Raw genomic sequence first — 23146 nt, 5'->3', positions numbered from 1 at the left:
AAACCTGAAAGAAAATAAAGTGAAAAGAACATGCTGCACTCTGTATTCATCAGCTCTTTCTCTGGATGTAAATAAAATTTTTCCTCATGATAGCTTTCTGAGTGTTTTAGGTCATTTTGTTGCTCAGAAGAGCCTAGTCATTCCTAGTTGATCATCCTACAGTGTTGCTGTTACCAGATTGCCTTGGCTCTGCTTATTTCTCTTAAATCTTTCCAGATTTTTCTAAAATATGTCTGCCTTTCATTATTTATAGTAGAATCGTATTCCATCACATTCATATATCCCAGCTTGTTCAACCATTCCCCAGTTGATGGACATCTACATATTTTCCTATTCTTTGCCTCCATAAAAAGTATTGCTACAAATATTTTTGCATATGTGGGTTCTTTTTCCTCTTTTATAAATTCTTTGGGATACAAACCTAGAGTAAGATTGCTGGTCAATCTAATAGGTGTGAAGTGGTACCTCAGAGTTGTTTAACTTACATTTAATCTCATCAATAATATTTTGGATCTATTTTTTTATGATCATAGATAGCTTTGATTTCTTCGCTTTTACAATGTTTGTTCATATCTTTTATCCATTTGGGAAATGACTTGTATATTCCTATAAAATTTACTCAGTTCTTTATATAATTGAGAAATTAGGCCTTTAGCAGATATAATTGCTATCCCATCTTTCTTTTTTTCTTTTAATCATGGTTGTGTTAGTTTGATTTTGGCAAAACCCTTTTTCATTTTATATCATCAAAATGACCCATTTTACAATTCATAATTCTCTCAGTCTCTTGTTTGGCCCTAAATTTTTCTCTCCTTTATAGATTTAAGAGGCAAATACTTCCCTGCTCTTCTAATTTACTTATGGTATCAACATTTATGTCTAAATCATGTACCCATTTGACCTTTTCTTTGTATACAGTGTAAAATATTGTTCGTTCCCTAGGTTTTGCCATCTTCTTTTACAATTTTTGTCCAATAATGAGTTCTTGCCCTTTTTTAAAATCACAGATTCTATCAAATGCTTGAATTTTATGATCAATAACTACTGTGTTTGTATACATAAGCTGTTCGATGAATCCACTACTCTATTTATTACACAATATAAGATAATTTTCACTTCATAAATTTATATTATCCAGTCTATATGACAAAATCCCTTGGTCCTCTCATGACCAGAACAAAATTGAGTATTCAGAAGTAATTCACATAACTGACGCATGTCCCAGAAACCTGAAGAATACTCAATTCCCAAACGAATCAATACTATCCTGCCATGGGTCTGGTCTAGCTCCTCTGAAGGGCTCAGAATAAGTCCTTGTCAGGATAAGCAAAAGTCCTTGCCCCACGTTGTGGACGCCAATATGTAACATGCTGTTGTCTCCAGAAGCTGCAGATCGCTCTCTGGGAGGAGATCTGCTGTGTCAACTCAAATCTCTCAGACAGATTCTTCTTCCTGTAGAGAGCCGACTTCCCCTCCTGCAGAGACCAGCCTCAAGTCTCGTCCAGACAAAACTCTGTCTCTCCTCCAGAGCTGCCCTTTTTTATCCTCCCAGAGAATGGGTGTGGAATAATCCAAGGGTTTCTGGGAAAAATTACTTCAACCAATGAACTTGCTCCTCCTAAGTATGCAAGCTCTTCCCCAGGAATTCACAAGTAAAACTCCCAGTAGAGGCCGAAACTAGAGAATTGTCAAGTACCAACTTAGCACTTAGTAAAAACCTAATATCTCATTATCTCATTAGCACTTAGTAAGAACCTAACACTACCCTTATCCTCATTTGAAGTATAATTTGGACTGCAAATTATGGGGAAAGTTCTACTAGTAATGGAACATAGTTTAGGATTTCAAAGGAAAAATAAACCCTGGAAATCATCTCGTCTAATACTCTCATTTTAAGGATGTGGAAATTAAGGCCCAGAGGAGGTTAAACTACATGACCAAGATCATGCAGATCACTAATGGGAGAGCCAGCATTTGAACCTAAGTCTTTAAATCAATTTTAGTCAGTGCCTTGGTGACAATGAACATTCAAATGTGTTTCCTTCAGGCTCAAAGTAAGAAGACATAGCCCCTCTCTTCCAGGAGCTAAAAAACTGTTCATCTATGAAGATTGTAAACAAACTCTTTTGCCTCTCAATGAAAAGATTTTATTTAGAAGTTTTGTTTCTAGAGATGATCTATGTGATAAATTTTTAATTTGTCCATAATTCTTGAATTATTAAATATTAGTTCAGTCATGTACAATAAAATATGTCTAGGCAAAATTTTCATAGATGCTTCATTCGCTAAATAATTCTTAATATGTCTCAATGCCATTTCTAAGAAATTTCTTTAAAAAGAAGACCAAGCTTAAGAATATAAATTTTTGCTGTAACTTTCTTTTTTATATTAGCGTTTTTATTTTCAAAACATATATACAGATAATTTTCAGCATTCACCCTTGTAAAACTTTGTGTTCCAAAATTTTTTCCTTCCCTTCCCCCACCTCCCCCCCAGACAGCAAGTAATCCAATATATGTGAAACATGTGCAATTCTTCTTTACATATTTCCAAAATTATCATGCTGACAAGAAAAATCATATCAAAAAGGAAAAAAATGAGAAAGAAAATAAAATGCAAACAAACAACAACAAAATGAGTGAAAATGCTATGCTGTGATCCACACTCAGTTTTCACACTCCTCTATCTGGGTGCAGATGGCTTTCTTCATTACAAGACCATTGGAATGGCTTGTAACATCTCGTTGTTAAAAAAGAGTCACGTCCATCAGAACTGATCATCCATAATCTTGCTGTTTCACAGTGACTTTCAGCAAAAGGTCAAAATACAGTGATTGTTTTTGTGATAAGAATGTACCAGGCTGACTCTCTTAATGTTGTGTATCATGTTTTGAAACTGTGATTTTTTTCTTTATGTGTGTTAGTGGAGGTCAAAAAGTTAGCATTTAATATGGACAACAAAAGCTTCTTCAACTCCATCCACCCCCAGCTAAAACTTTGTTATTAGACCCAGAAGATTAAACCATATCAACCAAAAGTACATCTAAAATTAAAGCTTAAGGAACAAACGCTTTTAGAAAGAGGTGGCCATTTGAAATTATTAGCAATTATATTGAAGCAATGAAGCCTAGTTTTTAGTTTTAGATGCTTCTCTTATATTCCCAAATTTCAAATAAGAATTAGCTTCCTCACATTTAAACTTGTTTAAATGACTATAATAGTTAAAGATATTTCAGCGTTCTCTCCACTACCTCACTCCCTTTGAAAAGATATCACATACCATGCTGCCTACCAGCATCATGATTTTTTTTATTTTGTTAATAATGTAATTTTTTCTGATTTTGTTAAAAGTTTAAGCAAATTTAATTTCAGAACCTTACACAAAGCATTCACCATTCAGTAGAGCTTTGGGCCCCTTTGGGATCACCACTTGAATTCTAGGTCTCTATCAAGATCACTGTACCAGACCTCCAGTCCAACCATCTACAAAGTGCTAGACCTCCCCCACCCCACAAAAAAGAAATGAAACAAACAAAACAAACACTAGTCAAAGCCTAGCTTCATTGTGAGACCACTAACTAATATACAGCAAGGTTACCTAATGGATGGTATTACATTTTTCCTCAAAATCCATCCCAGATCACTTCTTTCTTTTGAGAGAATCTGTAATCATTTTAAAATGTGACTTTTCAATTTACTTTTTTTTAAATGAACAAATGTTAACTTTTCCTCTAACTCTCTTCCCTCCTTCATATAGTGGAAGAAAAAGAAAAAGTAAACTCTTTTGAAAAATATAAATACATATTTTTATATGAATACATAGTCAAGCCTTGCAAATTCTCCTATTGATTATATCCAAAAATATGTTTCATTCTGCATACTGAGTCAGTCCATCACCTTTTTATCTGGAGGTGCACAGCAATCATCTTCATGAGTCTTCAGAAATCAAACTTGATCGTTACACTGATCAGAGTTCCTATCATTATTTGTCTTTATAATGTTGTTGTTACTGCATAATTTTTCTCTATTTCTATTGACTACCTTTAGTATCAGTCTCCTCTCTGAAACTTCTCCGTGTTAATTTTTAAAACACAAAATGATTTTAAATAATATTTATTTTTTAAATAAATGTATAGATAAATATAACATACATTTAAAAATTTGGAGTTCCAATGGCAGAAACTAGGCATGGACCCACATTTAACACCACATACTAAGATAAGATCAAAATGGGTCCAAGATTTAGGCATAAAGAACGAAATCATAAATAAATTAGAGGAACATAAGATAGTTTACCTCTCAGACTTGTGGAGGAGGAAGGGATTTGTGTCCAAAGGAGAACTAAAGATCATTATTGATTACAAAATAGAAAATTTTGATTACACCAAATTAAAAAGTTTCCACACAAACAAAACGAATGCAAACAAGATTAGAAGGGAAGTAACAAATTGGGAAAACATTTTTACAGGCAAAGGTTCTGATAAAGGCCTCATCTCCAAAATATTCAGAGAATTGACTTTAATTTATAAGAAATCAAGCCATTCTCCAATTGATAAATGGTCAAAGGATATGAACAATTTTCAGATGATGAAATTAAAACTATTTCCACTCATATGAAAGAGTGTTCCAAATCACTACTGATCAGAGAAATGCAAATTAAGACAACTCTGAGATATCATTACACACCTGTCAGATTGGCTAAGATGACAGGAACAAATAACGATGAATGTTGGAGGGGATGTGGGAAAACTGGGACACTGATGTATTGTTGGTGGAGTTGTGAAAGAATCCAACCATTCTGGAGAGCAATTTGGAATTATGCCCAAAAAGTTATCAAAATGTGCATACCCTTTGACCCAGCCATACTACTACTGGGCTTATATCCCAAGGAAATACTAAAGAAGGGAAAGGGGCCTGTATGTGCCAAAATGTTTGTGGCAGCCTTTTTTGTAGTGGCTAGAAACTGGAAAATAAATGATGTCCATCAGTTGGAGAATGGTTGGGTAAATTATGGTATATGAAGGTTATAGAATATTATTGTTCTGTAAGAAATGACCAGCGGGATGAATACAGAGAGGCTTGGAGAGACTTACATCAACTGATACTGAGTGAAACGAGCAGAACTAGGAGATCATTATACACTTCAACAATGATACTGTATGAGGATGTATTCTGATGGAAGTGGATCTCTTCAACATAGAGAAGAGCTAATCCAATTCCAATTGATCAATGATGAACAGAATCAGCTACATCCAGAAAAGGAACACTGGGAACTGAGTGTAAACTGTGAGCATTTTTTGTTTGTTTGTTTTTTCCTTTTTCTTCCCAGATTATTTTTACCTTCCGAATACAATTCTTCCTTTGCAACAACAACAACAAAATTCGGTTCTGCACATATATATTGTACCTAGGATATACTATAAGATATTTAATATGTATGGAAATGCCTGCCATCTAGGGGAGGGGGTGGAGGAAAGGAGGGGAAAAATTCGGAACAGAAGGGAGTACAAGGGATAATGTTGTAAAAAAAATTACCTATGCATATGTACTGTCAAAAAAATTATAAAAATTAATAAAAAAGAAAGAAAAAAAATTTGGAGTTCTGAATTTTCTCCTCTCCTCCCCTCCCTTCCCCCTGGTATACAATGGTAAGCAATTTGATACAGGTTTTATTTGTGCAATAATGTAAAATATAATCCAATATTACTTATATTGTTGGAGAAGAAATAGGCCAAAAAACCCTCTCCTCTCCCCCTCGCCCCATAAAAAAAAATGTGAAAATAGAATGCTGTAATATGTACTCGGACTCTTATCAGTTCTTTCTCTGGATGTGAATAGCATTTTTTTGATAATACATTTATAAATGTCTTAGGCCATTTTTGTTGCCGAGAAGACCTCAGTCATACAGTGCTGATTATTTCTACAGGGTTGCTGTTAGTGTTTATCATATTATATTGCCTCTGCTTACTTCACTTTTCACCAGTTCATATAAATCTTTCCAAGTTCTTCTAAATTCTGACCTTTTTATCATTTCTTATAGCACAATTGTATTCCATGACACTGTATATCCCAACTTGTTCAGCCATTCCCCAATTCATTGGTATCCCCTCAATGTCCAATGCTTTGCTACCATAAAAACCACTATTACCATTATTTTTGTACAAGGAGACACTTTTCTTTTTTTTTTTCTGATCCCTCTGTAATACAGATCTAATAGTGGTTTTGTTAGATCAAAGGGTCTGCACAGTGTAATTACCAGTTGGACACACTTTCAAATTACTCTCCAGAATAGTTTAAACAGATCACAGTTCCTCCAACAATGCATTAGAGTCTCAAGTTTTTTATATTCCCTCCAACATTTATTATTTTCCTATTCTATCTTTTTGACTAATCTAATAAATATGAGGTGGTATCTCAGCATTGTTTGAATTTGCCTTTCTCTAACCAATAATTATTTAGAGCATTTTTTCATATGACTTAAGATAACTTTGATTTCTTCATCTGAAAAAAGTATGTTATTATCCTTTGGCCATTCATGAATTGGAGAATAATGGTGTTTTTATATATTTGATTTAGTTCTCTGTATATTTGAGGAATTAGTCTGTAAAAAGAGACATATTTTATGAAATTGTTTCCCAGTTTTCTGCTTTCCTTCTAATAATGGCTGCTTGGTTTTGTTTTAATAAAAATCTTTTCATAGACTTTCATCAAATGAGCCATTTTACATCTCACAATATTTTTATCTCTTATTCAGTCCTGAATTCTTCCCTTTTCTAGAGATCTTACAGTTAAACTATGCCACACTCTCCTAATCAAGTTTTATGTCTAAATCATGTGCCCATTTTGAACTTCTCTTGGTATATAGTTGATTGGTAAATACACACCATAGAAACTCCTCCATGTTAACACATATTTGCCCAAATGATGAACTTAAGCCTGGAGATGTGATAGATTGTAGACAAAGATCAGTGTATAGCCTTGAGGCTCCCAGGCCACTTATTTAAGGTCAAAACATCTTGAGTTATTTATCTTCAGAAACCTAGACTGTTCACTGAAAATAAATAACTTGTATGAGTCTCATTGAAGAGGCTGGCTACCCATCTCAACCCCAATCAGGTGTCTGGGATATTTTATCCAAAAACCATTTTGGTTGGCAATGAACCTTCTTTGCCTAAAGTAATATATAACTGCATTAAGGCAGAGTCACTTTGGAATCTCACCCATGGAGAGGCCGCTCTGCCTGGGACCTTCCCAATTATGACCCTGAAAATTGTGACCTGAGATTCCCCAGCTATTTAAACAGAAGCTGTTGCTTCCTTGAATTTGTGATATTTTTCTTTCAATATTATTACTTTTATTTTTTCTCTTTGCTATTATGCTTGTCTTTGTAGTATGTATTATTATTGTGTTGTCATTGTAATTGTACTATTCTACTTTTATTGTAATCATTTTATTATCTTATTAAGCTAAAAGGGGTGACTTATTGCAGAAGTGAATCTGAGCCTCATAATCCCTTAATCAGACAACAGTGTAGGATATCGGGCTGTCCATAGATGATTCCCTCATTTTCTGGCTTTCCAGAAGATTTTGTTCAATAGGGAGTTCTTGTCATTTATCAAACACTGGATTACTATGGTCATTCACTATTGTGTCTTATGTATCTATTTTATTCCACTGTTCCACTATTCTTTCTTAAATACTACAAAGTAGTTTTGATAATTACCACTTTATTGTACAGTTTGAGATCTGTTATGATTAGCCCACCTTCCTTCTAATTTATTTACCATAAATTCTTTTAATGTTCTTGAACTTTTATTTTTTCCAAAATATTTTGTAAGTTATTTCTAGCTATATAAAATAATTTTAGTAGGTTAATTGGACATAGCAGAAAATACTTAAATTATCTTAGGTAGAATTGCCATTTGTATTATATTGGCTCTGCCTATTCATGAGCAACTGATATTGTTTCAAATGCTTAGATCTGACTTTATTTGAATGAAAAGTATTTTGTGTTCATATACTTCCCGAGTTTGTCTTAGTAGGTATATTCCCACGTATTGTATAATATTTACAGTTAGTTTAAATGGAATTCCCCCTATCTCTTTCTGCTGGGCTTTGCTGATTATATATTGAAATATTAATGATTCATGTGTGTTAATTTTATATCCTGTAATTGTAGTAAAGTTGTTAATTATTTCAACTATTATTCAACAATTATTTTTTTAATTCACACAGATGTTTAATTAGCTTTATTTACATAGCAGGGTTTGTTTTTTTTTTTTTTTCAGTCTTCAATCATGCTGAGATAATAATTAGGCAACAATACCAGTTTTAAAAGAATCTATGCAGAATTCTAAAAATAACAGATGGTGATGCTCCTGAAGAAAGGGCCAGACTGGACTACAGCAGCATTTTTCTCTCTCTGTCTCAGTTACTCAGAAGCAATTCTACTGCAGTCTCTACATCCCATGATTTTGAAGACAAGGCCACTATTACTGCATTCCTATCAAATCCCATAGCACACAGGTTTTCTATTTTTTTGGCATATTCTGTACTAGAAGCTGGTGCTCCAGCATACATGTGTGCCCAAAATCGAGCTGTCTGTTGGAACATTTCTGGATTCTGTTTGTACTGATTGGCTACTACTGCATCTTGTGGATCATCTGGTTCTGCAGCTGCCAGCAAAGCTTGCAATGAGAGCAATACTGTCCTTAGAGTCATTGTTGCTGCCCATTGATCTTTCAGAATATCCAAACAAATGGCCCCTGTGACAGAACTAATATTAGGATGCCAAACTTTAGTAATAAAACGCACCTTAGGGGGTCTAAATGGGTACGTTTCTGGTATTTTTATCTCAAGTTGGTATCTTCCTCCTTCGTACGGGGTGTCTGGTGGTCCCGCTATTTCTCCTCTAAGTTCTGTAAAGTTCTCATCTACAAGATCTATTTTAATTTGATTTTTGTTCGTCTCCTCACTCTTCAGCATCTCCTTGAATTCTCGCTTGATTCGCTGCACGGCAATGTTGGCCATGTCTCCCGCAGACGTTTCTCACTTCTGCCTCCGCCACTGCCACGACCTCAGCCAAAGGCTCTCCTCACAGTGCAATAATTATCCTAAAAGAGTGAAAAATTTGTTTCCTCATTGTTTATTCTAATTTCTTCCATTTCTTTTTCTTATTGAAATTAACATTTCTAAGACAATATTCAATAATGGAGGTGATAATGAGTATCTTTGCTTCATTCCTGATCTTATCCCCATTACAGAAATGTTTGAAGATGATTTTAGATATTTTAAGTAAAGCCCCATTTATTCCTCTCTTCTCTAGAGTTGGCCTGAGTAGGGTTAGGTTGGGGAAGGGGTTCTTAAGTAATAGACTGTTAGAGCTGGGAGAATCTTTATGTAAAAGTATGGAGCTTCATTGATTCCCACCTTATTCACAGAAATATTTTTTTTTAGGCAAGTGCAGTTATTATTTGAATCAATCAAACAATCAATGAAAACCAAAAATGCATCAGGTCTGCATAAATCTTCTGGAATCAGTCAACAATACTGCCTTAAAGGGATTTGGTCATGCCTTTAGGAATTGTAGTAAAGCAAGGAAGCATCCAAGAAAAAGACAGAAGTTCCTAGAGTTTGGAAATAGAAAGGAAGAAGCAGAGTCAAAGTAAGCTGAGCCAAGAAGTGGCAGAACTGGATCAATCAGGAACAGGATAAATAGATGACTGCATTAAGCTCTGGAAGAGAAAGACAATATCAGAGATGGACACTGGCTCTGTGAGCATCTCACAGTACAAGATTCAGCCTGTTGGCATCAGTATACCCCCCTTCTTACACCCTAAAGTTCCAAAAATAGATCTGCTCCTTCCCCAAATTCCCCTCTTAATACCTGTCTATCATAAACACTACAGTATTATGCTTTTTAGTTACACAAAATTTGTCATTTGAATTTTGATTCAATCACAAAAAGGCCGAGAGTAACATAGAAACAGATAGAAATGACAGTTTATGTAGAGAGCCCAACCTCTGCCTAAATGCTAGGCAATTTCCTAACACAAAATGTTTCATCCAAAAGAAATTCCTTAATGCTGCAGAATAGGGAACCATATAGACTGAGGCAGGGCATTATATTAACTCTTCACATTCAAAATGAAGTCATGATTATAAAGTGGCTTTATCCTTATTTAACAAATCATAGAACGCAGGGCAGGGAACATCATTAGGTAATAGAATTTGAGATCTGAGAGCTCCCAGAGATAAGAAAATATGGAATGTCCCAGCAGGAAGTGATCCTGGAACACAAAACTTCAGAGGTTGAGGACATGTTAGCACCAGAGAATGCCAGAACTGAAAGGGAACTTGGAATCCAGTATGTCATTGCTCCTGGAAGACCTTTAACTGCATATGCTAGCCAAACTGGAAAATCCTCAGCATAGAAACAGACAGCTCTGGGAGGGCCCTCAAAACACTGAATAACATTGATGGAAGAATTATGTGCCTAAGATCACAGTTTGTAACAAAATCTTCCTGCTTTTGGATGGAAACTGAGATATTCTATTGTTATATTTACAAATATCTTTAATCCTTGAAAACTAATTAAGACCGAACTCTTCCTGTCACCATCTTACCTTGGGCAGAACCTGGGTTGTGTAGGGTGAAAATGTAGTCTACCTACTCCTGGAGGCTCTTTAGAAATAAATGAATAAAAAAGCAAAAAGTATTATTTCCCCTCCCACATGGTATAAATTATCTTATGTAATCCTAGCTGAGCTTACCCCCTGTCATCATATAAGTGACTGTTGCTATCTGGTTTGGCTCAATCACTGGAAATTATTGTTGAGGTTAATTATTTAATCAGTGTAAATGTGAAAGAACAAACAACATTGAATCCCCTTTGCCAAACAGCCCAACCACTAATCCCCAGGATGCTTGCCCTTGCCTTGTTCAAAGAGTAGGGAGTGGGATTAGAGCCTCACACCATTTCCAGTGGAAATCCGGGTCCAGTCATCCAGCCAACTTGGTGAAGAGACTCTCTCTGGAGGCAGAATGTCGTGACTAGCAAGGAAGCAGTAGCCAGTTCTAGTCAGTGGTTGCCATGGTGACTGGTCGTTGCCAAGGATACCTGGAATTCTGAGTAGCTGGAACTCCATTATGATTCCCTTTCAGGTCTCCATTATGATTCTTAGGCCAGGAGCAGGGGAAGCTTCTTCTCAGTTTTCTCCTGGACTGCCAGCTGGGAAGAGATCTAAATCACTAGGGGCTACACATTATCAGGAAATAACCACAAATGTACACACAGACACTGTGGGTATTATATATTGACAGACAGAAAAAAAAAGGGGGAAACCTAGAGACACAGAGCCAGAGCCAGAGGCAGAGAAAGAGAAATAAAGATGCAGACTGCAGTAGAATATGACTAAGGAGACCCACAAAGCAAGCAGCTGTTGCTATGAGACACGCATCAGGAAAGGGAACAATCCCAGGCACTTTGGAAACCTCCCTGATGTCCTCCAGGTCCAGGGAGAAGAAACTGGGTCCAAGAATGTCAAGTTATTCCTCAGGGTCATACAGGTCCTAAGTATCAGAGGCAGCATTTGAATCTAAGTCCTCCAATTCCATGGCAGTCAGAGTTCTTTACAGAACACAATTATTTTAATTCCCTACAAGGAAAGGGTAAAGAACCTTAAGTTTGGATCAGAATTGAGAAACCCTTGTTTTTGTAGTGGGTGGAGGAAGAATCTATTGGACAGAGAAGAGCAAATTGGGATAGAATTAAATAACCAGAAAAAAGGAAGAAAAAAAAGGAGTTTTTGATAAGCTTTGAATATCAAACAGGATTTTATATTTGATCAGTCTAATATAGATTATATAAATCTAATCTCATTGAACCTATTTCTATATTACAAGAATAATTCTATATTACTATAGAATAATAGTGAAAAAAGAATCAGATACAAGGGAAACTCATGAGAAAGAAAAAAACAACAAAAAAGTGAAAATTGTATGCTTTAATCTGGATTCAGACTTCAGACTTCATTGTTGTTTCTCTGGATGTGAATAGCATTTTCCATCATGTTTTTTTTTTTTTTTTTTTTTTTGTAAATTGTCTTAGATCTGGGGCAGAGCCAAGATGGCAGAGAAGCCACACACAACATTCTGAGCTCTCTCATACCCTCACTACCAACTATTTAATTCAGCCTCAAAAATAGCACTTGACTGGTAAAACCCATGGAGATTAGAAGTACAAGTTACCAGCCGAAGATAATCTGGAATTTTGTCAGAAAACATCTGTCCTGACGGGCAGGAAAAGACCAGTTTGGGCAGTGATAGAACTAGGCTAGCATATTTTGCAGATCGAGCTGGGTAGGCCTCTGGGGTTAGAAAAGATACAGAGACAGATGACTCTGGCATAGAATGATTGCTCTACTCTGCTTTCAAAACAGCAGATCAGTAGAGAAATCAAAGCCACGTTAAAAAATGCCAGAACCTATAGTCTGCCTATACCTACCCAAAACCAGACGTGCCTCAGCACAGATCACAGCACAGCTGTGCAGCCCCATTCTGCTGTACGGGCTTTTCCTTGGGGCAGTTAAGAACCTGCAAGGCAGAGGGGCACAGTCTGGGACAGCCTCTAATCTGCACAGTTTGGGGCTTGGCCTGAGGCAGTGGAACTTCCACAGCAGTGGAACTTCCACAGCAGTGAAACTTCCACAGCAGCAACAGTGCTTCCCAGGGCAGAGACACTTCCGATCTGTGCGGCCAGGGCTATTCCCTGGTTCATTGATAATATCTACAACCCCATGGTGGGCTTTGTGACACTTTCACTGTTCAGCCTCTAGCCTCAGGGCAGTCACTAAGCCACAGAGTGGAGTTCTTCAGTGGGCACTTCCACAGCCCAGTCCTTGCTAACCAGTTCTAAATCACTTCCAGTGGGGGGGGGGGACTCAATCCCAGAGCACCTACATACCTTTGCAGCCCATTCACAAGACAGCTGCCATCCATATACCTATCCCTGTTCTGCAGAGGAAGCTGGTAACCTCCTTGCCGGGAAGGCAGACCCTATAGGTTTTTAAAAATGAGTAAAAAAAAAAAATTAAAAGAACTATCGATAGCTTCTATACAAAAAGAGAGCAGGTTTGCAATCCAAAACAGTCTCCAGAACTCTAACCCTGAAGGGGAATGTTACCTGGCCCCCATCACATAACTCTTTCCTAGAAGAGACTATTAAAACCCTCAAAATAGAGTTAGAAGAAAAATGGGGGAAAGAAAGAGAAGCTATGCAAGAGAGTAACAACATGTTGAAATGTGAATTGGAAAATAAAGAATTTCCAGGAAGTTCAGGGAAATGGAATTTGTGAATTGAAAAAGATTTTAAAATCCCTGGAAAATAGGATTTGTGAATTGGAAAAGATAAAGAATTCCCAAGGAAGTAGGATTTATGAATTGAAAAAGAAAATAACTCACTAAAAAAAAAATTAGTGAAATGGAAAAAAATCCCATAGAGCAAAACAATTCATTTAAGAACTCAATTGGACATACACAAAAAGAAGTAAAAAACAGCTAATGAAAAAAATAACTCATTTAAAATCAGAACTGAATAGAAATGAATGATTCATTCAGACACCAAGAATAAGTAAAGCAACACCAAAAAAAAAAGAAAGAAAGAAAAGAAAAAGAAAAATTGGAGAAAAAAGTCAAATATCTACTTGGAAAATTGACAGACCTGGAAAATAGGTCTAGGAGAGATAATCTGAACATTATTGGACTTCCCGAAAATTATGATGAAAAAAAGAGCCTAGATTCTAATTTACAAAAAAACATTAAGGAGAACTGCCCAGAGGTAATAGAACCAATCAGAAGGTAAAATAGGCATTGAAAGAATTCATCAAACACTTTCTGAAAAAGACTCCCCCAAAAAAACAAAAACAAAAACAAAAAAACAAAACAAAACAAAAATCCATGGAATATTGTGGCCAAATTTCAGAACTATCAGACTAAGGAAAAAATATTACAAACATCCAGGAAAAAACAATTCAAATACCGAGGTGTTACAATAAGGATCACTCAAGATCTACCTGCTTGCTTCCACATTAAAGGAGGGAAGGGACTGGAATCTGATATTCTGAAAGGCAAAAGAACTGAGAATGCAGCCAAGAATAAACTACCCAGGTAAGCTGAGCATTTTCTTCCATGGAAGAAGATGGACATTTAATGAAATAGATAAGTTCCATTTGTTTCTAAGGAAAAAACCAGATGTAAACAAAAAATTTGATCTCCAACCATAGGACTCAAGAGAAGCAGAAAAAGCTAAAAGGAACGCTTGAGAACTGTATTTCTATTGTGGATATACATTAAGACCACATGTATAATTTGATTTTACGGATATAACATAAAAAAGGAAGTAGAAATGGAAAGGGGATAGTGTCAAAAAACGGGAAAAGGGGAGATAAAAAGAGAGAAACTACATCCCAGGAAGAGGCAAAGAAAACTTATCATATCAGAGCGAATTTAGAGAGGAGGAGGAGCATTGTGTGAATCTTACTCTCATCAGAGTAGGCTCAAAGAGTAAATAATTTACATATTTGTTTCTTAGAGAATTTTCTTTCACCTCATTAAAAAGGGGGAGAGGAAAATGGAAAAGGAAAAGAATAATAAGGGAAGGGTACAAAAAAAGGAAGGCATTTAAAGGGAGGGTGAGGGATACTAAAAAGGGAGGGCTGTGTGATGCAAGTGGGGCCCATAAGTTTAATACTGGGGAAGGGGTTCAGGGGGGCAAGGGAAAAGAAGCATAATCTGGGGATAATATGAAGGCAGGAAATACAGAATTAGTAATTTTATCGGTAAATGTGAATGGGATGAACTCTCCCATTAAATGGAGGCGGATAGCAGACTGGATCAAAAGTCAGAACCCTACAATATGTTTTTTACAGGAAACACATTTAAAGCAGGAAGATACATACAGAGTAAAGGAAAAAGGCTGGAGCAGAATTTATTATGCTTCAGGTGAAGTAAAACAAAACAAAACAAAACAAAACAGGGAGGGGTAGCCATCTTTATCTCAGATCAAACAAAAGCAAAAATTGATCTAATTAAAAGAGATAAGGAAGGGCATTATATCCTGCTAAAAGGTAGCATAGACAATGAAGCAATATCAATACTAAATATATATGCACTAAGTAGTATAGCATCTAACTTCCTAAAGGAGAAGTTAAGAGAAAGCAAGAAGAAATAGACATCAAAACTATAATAGTGGGAGAACAGAACCTTGAACTCTCAGAATTAGATAAATCAAACCACAAAACAAATAAGAAATTAATTAAAGAGATAAAGAGAATATTAGAAAATTAGGTATAATAGATCTTTGGAGAAAACTGAATGGTGACTGAAAGGAGTATACTTTCTTCTCAGAAGTTCATGAAACCTATACAAAAATTAACCATATATTAGGACATAAAGATCTCAAAATTAAATGCAGGAAAGTAGAAATAGTAAATGCTTTCTTTTCAGATCACAATGCAATAAAACTACATTCAACATCAAGTTAGGAGTAAATAGACCAAAAAGTAATTGGAAACTAAATAATCTCATCTTAAAGAATGATTGGGTGAAACAGCAAATTATAGACACAATTAATAATTTCACTCAAGATAATGACAATGATGAGACATCATACCAAAATTTGTGGGATGCAGCTAAAGCGGTAATAAGGGGAAATTTTATGTCTTTAGAGGCTTACTTGAATAAGATAAAGAGAAGATCAATGAATTGGGCTTACAACTGAAAAAAAAAAAAAACAAATTAAAAACCCCAAATCAAATCATAAACTTGAAATTCTAAAATTAAAAAGAGAAATTAATAATTTGGAAAGTTTAAAAAGTATTGAACTGATCAATAAAACTAAGAGTTGATTTTATGAAAAAAAACAATAAAATAGTTAAACATTTGGTAAATCTGATCAGAAAAAGAAAAGAGGAAAATCAAATTGTTAGTCTTAAAAAATGAAAAGGGGGAGCTTTCCACCAATGAAGAGGAAATTAGAGCAATAATAAGGAGTTACTTTGCCCAACTTTATGCCAATAAATTTGATAACTTAAATGAAATGGATGACTACCTCCAAAAATATAGGCTTACCAGATTAAAAGAGGAGGAAGTAAATTCCTTATATAGTCCCATTTCAGAAAAAGAAATAGAACAAACTATTAATCAACTCCCTAAGAAAAAATCTCCAGGACCAGATGGATTTACATGTGAATTCTACCAAACATTAAAAGAACAATTAGCCCCAATGCTATATAAACTATTTGAAAAAAACAGGGAATGAAGGAGTCCTACAAAATTCCTTTCATGACACAGACATGGTACTGATACCCAAACCAGGTAGGTTGAAAACGGAGAAAGAAAATTATAGACCAATCTCCCTAATGAATATTGATGCTAAAATCTCAAATAAGATATTAGCAAAAAGACTACAGAAAATCACCCCCAGGATAATACACCATTATAAAGTAGGATTTATATCAGGAATGCAGGGCTAATTCAATATTAGGAAAACTATCAGTATAATTGTCCATATTAATAACCAAATTAATAAAAACCATATGATCATCTCAACAGATGGAGAAAAAGCATTTGATAATATCCAGCATCCATTCCTATTAAAAAACACTTGAGAGTATAGGAATAAATGGACTATTCCTTAAAATAATAAGTAGCATCTATTAAAAAACCATCAGTAAGCATCATGTGTAATGGGGATAAATTGTAACTATTCCCAATAAGATCAGAAGTGAAACAAGGCTGCCCACTATCACCATTACTATTCAATATTGTATTAGAAATGCTAGCTTTGCCAATAAGAGTTAAGAAAGAGATTAAAGGAATTAGAGTAGGTAATGAGGGAACCAAATTATCACTCTTTGCTGATGATATGATGGTATATTTAGAAAACCCCCAAATGATTTGCTAAAAAGCTATTAGAAATAATTCACACCTTTAGAAAGTTGCAGGATACAAAATAAACCCACAAAAGTCATCAGCATTCTTATATATCACTAACAAATCTAACAGAGTTACAAAGAGAAATTCAATTTAAAGTAAGTACTGATAGTATAAAATATTTAGGAATCTATCTGCCAAGGGAAAATCAGAAACTATATGAGCAAAACTACAAAACACTTTCCACACAAATTAAGTCCTATCTAACCAATTGGAAAAATATTAAATGCTCTTGGATAGGGTGAGAAAATATAATAAAGATGACAATACTACCTAAACTAATCTATTTATTTAGTGCTATACCAATCAGACTCCCAAAAATCTATTTTAGTGACCTAGAAAAAATAACAACAAAGTTCATAACGAAAAACAAAAGGTCAAGAATTTCAAGGGAATTAATGAAAAAAAAAATCAAATGAAGATGGCCTAGCTGTACCAGACTAAAATTATATTATAAAGCAGTGTTTACCAAAACCATTTGGTATTGGCTAAGAAATAGACTAGTTGATTAGTGGAATAGGTTAGATTCAAAGGACAAAATAATCAATAACTTTAATAATCTAGTGTTTGATAAACCCAAAGACCCCAGCTTTTCAGATAAGAACTCAATGTTTGACAAAAATTACTGGTAAAATTGGAAATTAATATGGCAGAAACTAGGCATTGACCCACACTTAACACCATACACAAAAATCAGGTAAAAATGGGTTCATGATCTAGGCATAATGAATAAGATTATAAATAAATTAGAGGAACTTAGGATAGTTTACCTCTCAGACATGTAGAAGAGGAATGAATTTATGTCCAAAGAAGAACTAGAGAGCATAACTGATCACAAAATAGAAAACTTTGATTATATCAAATTGAAAAGTTTTTGTACAAATAAAACTAATGCAAATAAAATTAGAAGGGAAACAATAAACTTGGAAAACATTTTTACAATCAAAGGTTCAGATAAAGGCCTCATTTCCAAAATATATAGAGAATTGACTCTAATTTATAAGAAATCAAGCCATTCTCCAATTGATAAATGGTCAAAGGATATGAACAAACAATTTTCAGATGAAGAAATTGAAACTATTTCTAGCCATATGAAAAGATGCTCCAAGTCATTATTAATCACAGAAATGCAAATTAAGACAACTCTGAAATACCACTACATACCTGTCAGATTGGCTAGAAAGACAAGAAAAGATAATGCGCGATGTTGGAGGGGATGTGGGAAAACTGGGACACGATACATTGTTGGTGGAATTGTGACTACATCCAGCCATTCTGGAGAGCAATTTGGAACTATGCTCAAAGAGTTATCAAACTGTGAACACCCTTTGACCCAGCAGTGCTACTACTGGGCTTATATCCTAAAGAAATCTTAAAGAAGGGAAAGGAACCTGTATGTGCAAGAATGTTTGTGGCAGCCCTCTTTGTAGTGGCCAGAAACTGGAAACTATGTGGGTGCCCATCAATTGGAGCATGGCTAAATAAATTGTGGTATATGAATATTATGGAATATTATTGTTCTGTAAGAAATGACCAACAGGATGATTTCAGCAAGGCCTGGAGAGACTTACATGAACTGATGCTGAGTGAAATGAGCAGGGCCAGGAGATCATTATATACTTCAACAACAATATATGATGATCAATTTTGATGGACGTGGCGCTCTTCAAGAATGAGATGAACCAAATCAGTTCCAATAGAGCAGTAATGAACTGACCCAGTTACACCCAGTGAAAGAACTTTGGGAGATGACTATGAACCGCTACATAGAATTCCCAATCCCTCTATTTTTGTCCACCTGCACTTTTTATTTCCTTCACAGGCTAAATGTACACTATCTCAAAGTCCTATCCTTTTTGTACAGCAAAACAACTGTTTGGACAAGTATGCATATACTGTATTTAATTTATACTTTAACATATTTAACATGTATTGGTCAACCTGCTATCTGGGGGTGGGGAAGGAGGGGAAAAATTGGAACAAAAGGTTTGGCAATTGTCAATGCTGTAAAATTACCCATGTATATATCTGGTAAATAAAAACTATAATTAAATTTTAAAAATTTTCTTAGATCATTGTATTTCTGAGAAGTGCAAAGCGTATCAAAGATCATCTCCACAATGTTACTGTTACTGTGTATAAAGTTCTCCTGGTTCTGCTCACTTCACTCAGCACCAGTTCATGTAAGTCTTTCTAGGTTGTTTTGAAATTCATCTGCTCATCATTTCTTATAGAACAACAGTATTTTATGACACATTAATAACATATTTTGTTCAGCCATTCCCCAATTAATGGGCATCTTCTCAATTTCCAATTCTCTGCCACCATAAGGAGAATTGCTATAAACATTTTTGTATATGTGCATCCTTTTAGTAAAAAAAATAATTCCATTGGGCCTGAAAGGGGTGAAATAAAAAGTCTTTACACAACTACAGAAGTGAGTGACCCTAGTAGAAGCACACTTATGTAAGTAAGGACAAGCCATTTCATATTTTTCTCAGCTGCTTAGTTTTTCCTCTATTTCCCCAAAGACAGAATACTACAGAATGCACAATTTAGTGATTCACCCATTACATATTTGACTTTTGCTAGGTCTACCTTCTACGACATGCATCCCATCATCATTAAAATGAGTCCTCAGTTTTCCTGGAGGAAGAAAGGTCAGTGTTCATGAGTTTACTGAACATGAGCATTCCAGGCAAGGCTTGATTTTTTTTCCTGCTTAGCTGACTCCTAGCCTCAAAGTAAGAGAATCAGGAGAATCCTATTTTACTTAGTGCTTCTGTTGACCATTAACTCTTTTCCTATTTAAATAGCCCTCAATCACAAAGGCCAGATAAGGGCTTTTTATTTCTCCTGCTGGCATATCTTATTATCTCTGGAACTGTTGGATCAAAGGAAAAGACCAGTTTTGTAGTCCTTTGGACATAGCTACAAATTGCTTTCCATAATAACTAATATATTAATAACTAATAATTCATTAGTGTTCCAAATTTCTCACACATTGTCTCCAACAGTTAATTTCGTTGTTTTTTTATATTAGTCATTCTGAAAGTTGTTATATAATAACCTCAGAGTTATTTAATTTACATTTTCTAATCAATAGTGATTTAGAGCATTTTGTCACATGACTTTAGATAGCTTTAATTTCTTCTTCTCAGTACTGCCTGTTCATATCCTTTGACCATTTACCAGATGGCAAAAGAACTGTATTCTTATCAATTTGCCTCATTTCTCTATATATTTTAGAAATGAGGACCTTGTTAGGTATAAAATGAGTTTCCCAGTTTTCTGTCTCTGTTCTAATCTTGGTTGAAATGTCTTGATTTATGCAAAAATGTTTAAATTCAGTATAATCAAAATTATCCATTTTGCATTTCATAATCTTTATCACCTGTTAGTTCATAAATTATTCCCTTACCCATAGATCTTACAGGTGAACTATTGCTTGCATTCTTAATTTGATGGTGTTATCTTTTATGTCAAAATCATGTAGCCCTTTTCAGTTTTTCTTTGTATATGGTTGGTCAATGCCGAGTTTTTGCCATTCTCTTTTCCAGTTTTCTCAGCAGTTTTTGTCAAATAGGCTGCCTCCTGTACCTCCCTCAGGCTGTTTTACTTTTTCAGCTAGTCTGTCCTGTCTGTCCTGTGAGTCTTAACTTGATTGGCAGGTGAATGGAGCTGGCTGGCCCAGCTTTTCTGCAGGAGATGCTTCCCCACCTGATAGCTGTAAGAGATGGGCTGGAAGCAGGCTGAATGGTCTGGAGAATGCTGCCACTGCAAGGACTCTTATGTGTTTTGTGTGTATTGGGACAATTGGTCAGCAGTTACTGCTGGCTGTGATGAGGATCGAGGGCTTTGTCTTTCCAATGATTTCTCCCTTCTATGATTATCTGTGGAGATTGGGCTGGAAGCACCTGTGTTGACTTGAGAGCTTTGTACTTTCAAATAAATCCTCTGGGATTCAGGGCATGAGGCTGTCTCCATCTGGGCCAGTGGGAAGATGATGGACAAATTTATGATGATGTATTCACTAACTTTTCTAGAAAATACTGCCCCCATTTCTCCCTAAACCACCTGTGAATTCTATTATTTATCTATTACTATTCCATTATCTAACACAATCACCAGATTTCCTGAAGCAATCACAGCATGTCCTGAAGTATAGTTGCCAGGCACTATTCTGATAATCTGCAAAATATTCAGAGAGAGGGTTGCCATGAAAACTCCCACTTCTCAAGTTTTCATTCTACTTGCATTTTCTGAAGTTTTTGACATTTAAATATATATATGTATTTAAGATGATGGAGTGTCTTGATGATTTAACAACCCCAAATACATCATCTTTTCAAGGAGGGCTCTATGCTGCTAGCCATGAATTAGTGAATGAATGAAAAAGTATTTGCTAACAATTCACAATATGCAAAGAATTGTATTAAGCACACAATACTTATCCATTTTGGCAATTCCCACTTTCACATTCTGAACCCCATAAATTTAGTTATTATCCCCAAGGACTGTCTAATTTGTTAAAACTCCCCTGTGTGATTCAAAGGGAATGCAGTGAATTAGGAAGAACAGTGCCAACCCATCTAGGTCTGGAACTTTCCCCAGGGGTACTTCTTTTCCTAATCTCCATCTTTTCTCATTCTTATTCCCTTCCTCCTGTAGGATTAACTGAGGTTTGGAATTCTCATTCAATAGGCATAGTTTCAAAGAGAGTGGATACAAGTTTATTACTCTTCAGAACCTTGATTTAAACAGGATATAAGAAAAAAGAGGAAACATAGTGCAATTAATGTGCAATTAACAGACTTGGTAATGACCAAGAAAAAATAAGAAACAGACAATAGACAACATACAACATACATCATAACCACTTTGAGGAAGCTCAAATAATTGGGAGAACCCAAGTCACAGCTATCCAGAGTTTCGAGTAGGAAATGGTGTTAGGCAAGTAGTACCAATCCTCTGGAATTCTCAAAGTCCCTTTTCAAGAAGGGATTTTCATAGGCTGAGAACAAAAAAGGCACAGAGCCCAATAATCCCATTTAATACATGACCCTTGACATAGAACAGCTCTTCTCAGGAATAGGGATATTTTATCTAAAGAGGTCCATTGTTTGTTCCTTTAGGAGGCTTGCTTTTACTCCAGGAGTGGGCCAGGTTTCTGGGGTAAACATAGTGCTACCATTAAGGATATTCATTAATCAAGGTGCCAGAAAGATGACCAGTCCTCCCACTGCCTCCTGAGATTTACGAGATGGCTAAGAGTTCATTTTAAAGTTCTCAGCAAATAAATTTACATAAAGGCACATTCAAGATTCACTAGGATTTCCTACACCCCTACGCCTCTGAACAACCTAATATTGTGGTGACCATTGAGTAGGTCATCATCAAATGTTTTATATTCTAAAGCAATTTGACGCAAAATCGAATAAACAAGGAACATTGGGTTTTGTTTTGTCACCTCAGCTCTTCTTCAAAGTTTTTGAGCCTAGGATTGATGTTTCCAATTCTCCCAACTCTTTCACATGTTTACTTGTTGTTATGATTTTACTTCCCTGTGACTTACAAGAAAATGTTTGTCCCTGCACACCTGCAGTCAGGAAGAGGCTTCTTATGGACAGTGTCAGTCTGTCCAGAAGTTTCTGGGTATCTCTCTTGAGTCAGGCTGATAGAGGAGGCTTAAGCTCCAACAATCTCTTTTTTTCAGGGTCAGTGTTAGAAATGAAATAAGCTACTGGATAGTAATTGGACAGTTAATAACAGCAGTTTTATTTTGAACTAGCACAGCATAGAAATGAAACAGTGATATAGCAACACAGCCCCTCTTCATATAAACACATCTGGTTAGCTAGACAGAGGCTAGAGGTGGAGAACATGCATACCAGACTTGAAGGAGAGGCTTTGTTCAGGGTGGAGGGCATGGTTCAATGGCAAGAATATTGGGATATGGAGTTGGAGGAGCCACATTGGAATCCTAGCTCTACTACTACAACAACTATACATCTAGAGTCTCCCTCAATATTTGATTTTTGTGTACTTCAAGGTTAAGTTTCTTTCACACCATGCTTGGGCTTACCTGAGTTAATACTAGCATAGTCTTAACCAAAACTGGTTAGCTTTTTAACAACTATTTCAAACCAGTCCCC

The 23146-nt window shown here is 35.5% G+C and overlaps 1 protein-coding gene and 1 pseudogene across 6 annotated transcripts in view; one reads left to right on the top strand and one right to left on the bottom strand.

The window, feature by feature from the left end:
- Positions 1 to 23146, top strand: part of LOC141549155 (transcriptional regulator ATRX-like) — a 796624-nt gene that overhangs the window by 46862 nt on the left and 726616 nt on the right. The window lies entirely within an intron of this gene.
- On the bottom strand, positions 8266 to 11131 carry LOC141548677 (ubiquitin-conjugating enzyme E2 K pseudogene; annotated as a pseudogene).

This window comes from Sminthopsis crassicaudata, chromosome X, assembly GCF_048593235.1.
Source record: "Sminthopsis crassicaudata isolate SCR6 chromosome X, ASM4859323v1, whole genome shotgun sequence".
Lineage (NCBI taxonomy): Eukaryota > Metazoa > Chordata > Mammalia > Dasyuromorphia > Dasyuridae > Sminthopsis > Sminthopsis crassicaudata.
Note: the sequence above shows the minus strand (reverse complement) of the source record. Positions and strands in the feature narration are given on the sequence as shown.